General features: G+C 36.7%; 1 long non-coding RNA gene across 1 annotated transcript; it reads left to right on the forward strand.

The window, feature by feature from the left end:
- Positions 1-627: 627 nt before the first annotated feature.
- LOC127118242 (uncharacterized) lies at positions 628-2761 on the forward strand. The gene is made up of 3 exons (XR_007802142.1): positions 628-836; positions 1236-1295; positions 2451-2761. It is a non-coding gene; the product is annotated as an uncharacterized LOC127118242 (long non-coding RNA).
- Positions 2762-6223: the final 3462 nt, after the last annotated feature.

The raw sequence follows: 6223 nt of genomic DNA on the forward strand, positions 1-6223 counted from the left end.
CTAGCCGCTATAATAATTAATTTATCAACTAATTACTCTTTACTTTATTATTAATATTATTATTCAATTTGAATATCATCGTTTTATTTTACAAACTAAACTTTGAAATTAGTCATTTAAATACTTAATTTTAAGTTAATTAATTATCCATATTATTTTTTTATTATATTATTTGATTTGAATATCACTATTTTACTCTACAAACTAATAGTAAAATAACCTTAAGTTAATAAATGTATTAAATAATTACCCTTGTTATTATTATTATTATTATTATTGTTATTATTATTATTATTATTATTATTATTATTATTATTATTATTATTATTATTATGATACTTATCCTTTCATTTTATAAAAGAAATATATTTTATTTTACTATTAATATTTTACATGATCATATGTCATGAAATAGTAGAAAAATCAAACTTTCACACATTTCTCACCAACTATTTTCACAAAGTCATATTAGAACACCTATAAAACTATTCATGCAAGACTTGTAAATATTTGACAAAGACATATTTACTAGCAAGAGTTGAAAAGTTAGAAAGCATGGGCAAAAGGAGATAAATTTACATTATTTTAATATCTTACAACTAGTATAAATAGGGGTCTTTCTCACCCCATTTTCATTCATTCACAAATCATCTTTCTTACCTCTTCATTTCCTTCTTTCTCTAGTTTCTTCATATAGAAATATTAGTTTTAGTTGTCGAAGTTTTCACGGTGTCGGTTTGTAGTTTTTAGAGTTATTTTGGGGTCAAAGTTCTTCTAAAGTTTTAAAGGAGTTTGATACGTCAAAGTTCTGCTCAAATCATTTTCATAAGTAACCGGTAAGTCGTTATAATTTAATTATTTTAATTATTTTATTTATATAAAGGTTATTTTAAGATGTTGATTTAAATTTCCGTTAAGACATTGAGATATTGAACTTATAAAGTCCAAGATAAGTTTTACCATTTTAAGTTGTTATAATGCCCAAGTATTATTATAAAATTAAAATGTTATTAGGAATACACTCTTGATAATTTTCTAAAATAAACAAATCCAAACAGGAGTATAGTCTAATTTATACTTGAGTTTAATAACGATTTAAATATAGTGGAGGTTATGATTAAATATTTTAAATAAATAAATATCTTAATTTGTAACGGGATTATGTTTATTTAACCGTAAATTATATTCTAATTATTTTATAAATTTCGTACAATTCAACGGTTATCGTAAATTAGGTTCTGGGCAAACATCAGAGAAAACGCTCGTGGACTTTCAACAACGATCAACAACAAAAGGTGGGGGCAAGGTCTCGTATACGTTGGGACGGTTAGCGTAAAATAGCTTAATATATATATGTGGGTAGTGGTGACCCAAGCCCTACCAGCGATAAATAAGTAAGGAGAGCCTATTCTCGAATAATGATTTTCCCAAATCACTAAGCGAGGTTATGCCGACCTTAATTATTTATCATAAGAATGATCTATGATAATTTGAGGTTGTATTGTGCTTACATTGTTTGATTAATTGTCTAATTGTTTATTTTATTTATACTTGAATGATTGTGATTGATAGACTAAGAAAATGATCTATTAAGGAGAGAAACAACAACATTGATTGGACATTAAGTGTTAGATCCCCAATGAAATAAGGGAAGTTGGATACATTGGGTAGTTGTATTCGGTTGGATTCTGGCTAAGGATAAGACTTGGTCGACCATGTCCTTTACGGTCCACCTCTCTTACCTGGGAAGTCAACCATACATTATTCACTGTATAAACTGAACTAGTTATATAGAGACAAGGATCACACCAAGGAGAAATAGACAAGACATTTAATGGATTTGGCACTCAACTGAAGTAATGAGATAATAACTATGACCTGAAAGGTTAATACGATATTTCCCAAATATTAACTAAATACTTATAGTTGAGCGTTGCTACAAAATGATTGAGTGATCATATAGACCTGCATTGAGGAATGTATAAGTCCACTGCCGTGCGGTATGGGACGTACGAGGTTGATCAGTCGCCTACAATCCCGACGGGGATTATTATTTATGCATGCTAGGCAAGACGAGGGTCTTGGCCTGAATCCTCGGGGACGATCGACTTATAACACCTGGACTCCATGTGAAGTTAGGTGGCGTAGCTCTTGGTAATTGGGAGTACGTTGGTGGCATGTGGTCTTGTGATATCTGATCTTGGTAAATGGGATAGGTATCCTTGACAGCGTTTAGTGGCCTGAGTCAGCATATAGTTCAAGGATGCATTAGAATAAATACTTATAGAGTATAGGTAAATATGGGATAAAGATGCGCTTGTTCGAATAATTGTGGTTGTCATGTATATATATTACTATTTTACATCCTATTCCCACTTTTAAACTTGTACGTAAATCTTAGCCCTGTATTCTTTTTGTCTTGCATCTTTGGATTGATCTATGACGATCAGGCGACGAGCTAGACCCTTTAGGAGGGAAGGCTATGGAGTGACAGATTACGATAATGTCAAGGCTGAAGGTTGCTAGCGTTTTGTCAAACGCTTATCACATCGTTACTAGTACGTAATATTATATACAGTCAGTATAAGTGTCAGTCATGTTGGACTTAGGGGGTCCTTCTGTTAAGCTTTCTTTTGATTTTCTTCATGTACTTTTATTTTAAGTTTTATCTACGTGGCAAGGCCACTAGTCTTAACGGTATCAAACTTTATGTAAAACATATTTGAAGCATATATATGTGAAGTAGTATATTTTAATTAATTCAGTCTTGTTATTTAAAATTTTTAAATTTTCTGTATTTTATTTTAGAATTTCACTAATGGGACATAGGCTGTCTCATCAGAGGAAATAAAGAGATAGAGTTCTTAGAATTGAAGCAGAGCAATCGGTCTGTTACTGAGTATGCTGCTAAGTTCACAGAGCTGTCGAAGTATTACACTCCCTATGATGAGGCTACTGGGGAATTTTCGAAATGTGTGAAGTTTGAGAACGGGTTACGTCCCGAGATCAAGCAGGCTATTGGGTATCAGCGGATTAGAGTGTTTTCTGACTTGGTGGACTGTTGCAGGATTTTTGAACAGGATACCAAGGCTAGAGCAGAGAGCTATCAGCAAAGGGTTGATAGGAAAGGCAAGAATCAGAATGATCGTGGGAAACCGTATGCAGCTGGCAAAGGTTTCCAGAGACAGAGTGGGATGAGGAGACCTAGTGGGGGAGACTCTAGTGCCCCTGCTAAGTGTTACAGATGTGGTCAGGCTGGACATCGTTTCCATGAGTGTACCAGTGCTGAGAAGAAGTGTTTCAAGTGTGGCAAAGGTGGTCACTTGGCTGCAGAGTGCCGGTGGAAGACTATGACTTGTTTCAACTGTGGAGAGGTGGGTCATATTAGCCCACAGTGTCCTAAGCCGAAGAAAGAGAACCAGTCGGGAGGCAAGGTCTTTGCTTTATCGGGTTCTGAGACTTCTGCAGATGATCGTTTGATCCGAGGTACGTGTTATATTAATGGCTTTCCTCTTGTAGCTATTATTGACACAGGTGCGACTCATTCCTTTATATCGTTGGATTGTGCTGTGAAACTTAAATTAGAGATATCTGAGATGCATGGGGGTATGGTGATTGATACTCCTGCGAAGGGTTCAGTGACTACTTCAGTTTGTTTAAATTGTCCTTTGAGTATTTTTGGTAGAGACTTTAGGATGGACCTTGTGTGTCTTCCACTAGTGCAGATTGATGTTATCCTGGGTATGAACTGGTTGGTGTTTAACCGAGTTTATATCAACTGTTTTGATAAGACTGTGATCTTTCCTGAGATTGAGGAAGGAAAGAGTTTGTTTCTATCAGCAAGGCAGGTGAATGAGGCAGTAGCAGATGGGGCAGAGTTGTTTATGCTGCTAGCGACTTTGGAGGCTAAAGATAAACTGGTGATTTGCGATCTAGCTGTGGTGTGTGATTTTCCTAATGTGTTTCCTGAAGAAGTGAATGAATTGCCGCCAGAGCGTGAAGTTGAGTTCTCGATTGATTTGGTACCTGGTACTAGGCCGATATCGATGGCTCCGTACCGTATGTCTGCTGTCGAGTTAACTGAATTGAAGAGTCAGTTGGAAGATCTGTTGGATAAGAAATTTATTCGTCCGAGTGTGTCACCGTGGGGTGCACCAGTGTTATTAGTTAAGAAGAAAGAAAGTACTATGAGGTTGTGTGTGGACTACAAGCAACTGAATAAAGTGACGATCAAGAATCGGTATCCTTTGCCGAGGATTGATGATTTGATGGATCAGTTGGTTGGTGCGAGTGTGTTCAGCAAAATAGATTTGAGATCGGGGTATCATCAGATACGTGTGAAAACTGAGGATATTCAAAAGACTGCTTTCAGAACAAGGTATGGACATTATGAGTATTCTGTAATGCCTTTTGGTGTGACTAATGCGCCTGGGGTATTTATGGAGTATATGAATAGGATTTTCCATCCGTACCTAGACAAGTTTGTTGTGGTGTTTATTGACGATATTTTGGTGTATTCGAAATCTGAAGAAGAGCATGCTGAACATTTGAGAGTGGTTTTAGGAGTTCTACGAGAAAAGAAGTTATTTGCTAAACTGTCCAAGTGTGAATTTTGGTTAGAAGAGGTTAGTTTTCTTGGTCATGTGATTTCAAGAGGTGGTGTTGCTGTTGATCCTTCTAAGATAGAAGCGGTATCTAAGTGGGAAGCTCCAAAGTCAGTTTCTGAGATAAGGAGTTTTCTTGGACTTGCAGGTTATTATAGGAAATTCATTGAGGGATTTTCTAAGTTGGCGTTACCGTTGACGATGTTGACTAGAAAGGGGCAAGCGTTTGTTTGGGACTCAAAGTGTGAAGAAGGTTTCCAAGAGTTAAAGAGAAGGTTAACTACTGCTCCTATTCTGATATTACCGAGTCCATCGGAACCATTTGAGGTTTACTGTGATGCTTCATTGTTGGGTTTGGGTGGTGTTTTGATGCAGAATAAGCAGGTTGTAGCTTATGCTTCGAGGCAACTGAAGGTTCATGAGAGGAACTATCTGACACACGATTTAGAGTTAGCAGCTGTGGTATTTGTTCTGAAGTTATGGAGGCATTACTTGTACGGGTCAAGATTTGAGGTTTTCAGTGACCATAAAAGTTTAAAGTATTTGTTTGATCAGAAAGAGCTGAATATGAGACAGAGGAGATGGTTAGAGTTTCTGAAGGATTATGACTTTGGTTTGAATTACCATCCGGGTAAAGCAAACGTAGTGGCTGATGCATTGAGTCGGAAATCATTGCATATGTCTATGTTAATGGTTAAGGAATTGGATTTAATTGAGCAGTTTAGAGACTTGAGTTTGGTGTGTGAGAGTACTCACAATAGTGTTAAATTGGGAATGTTAAAGTTAACGAGTGGTATTCTGGATGAGATTAGAGAGGGTCAGAAATCCGATGTGCTTTTGGTTGATAAGTTGACTCTAGTGAATCAAGATCAAGGTGGTGAATTCAGAGTCGATGAGAATGGTGTTTTGAAATTTGGTAATCGGGTGTGTATTCCGGATGTTACCGAACTTAAGAAGAGTATTCTTGAGGAGGGACATCGTAGTGGCCTGAGTATTCATCCTGGGGCTACGAAGATGTATCATGATTTGAAAAAGTTATTTTGGTGGCCGGGAATGAAAAGAGAAATTGCGAGTTTTGTTTATTCTTGTTTGACTTGTCAGAAGTCAAAGATTGAGCATCAGAAGTCGTCTGGGCTAATGCAACCGTTGGCTATTCCAGAGTGGAAGTGGGATAGTATCAGTATGGATTTTGTTTCTGGTTTACCGAGGACAATTAAGAATTTTGAAGCTATTTGGGTGATTGTTGACAGATTGACAAAATCGGCTCATTTCATTCCGATCAGAATGGATTATCCGTTAGAGAGATTAGCTGAGTTGTATATTGAGAAAATTATAAGTTTGCATGGAATTCCGTCGAGTATTGTTTCGGACAGAGATTCTAGATTTACATCGAAGTTCTGGGAAGGTTTGCAGAGGGCTTTGGGAACTAAGCTGAGATTGAGTTCTGCATATCATCCGCAGACTGATGGTCAGACTGAGAGGACGATTCAGTCACTGGAGGATCTTTTGAGGGCTTGTGTTTTGGAAAAGGGAGGTGCTTGGGATTGTTATTTACCCTTGATTGAGTTTACCTACAACAATAGTTTTCATTCGAGCATTGGTATGGCACCGTTTGAAGC

Source organism: Lathyrus oleraceus, chromosome 1 (genome assembly GCF_024323335.1).
Source record: "Lathyrus oleraceus cultivar Zhongwan6 chromosome 1, CAAS_Psat_ZW6_1.0, whole genome shotgun sequence".
NCBI classification, from domain to species: Eukaryota; Viridiplantae; Streptophyta; class Magnoliopsida; order Fabales; family Fabaceae; genus Lathyrus; species Lathyrus oleraceus.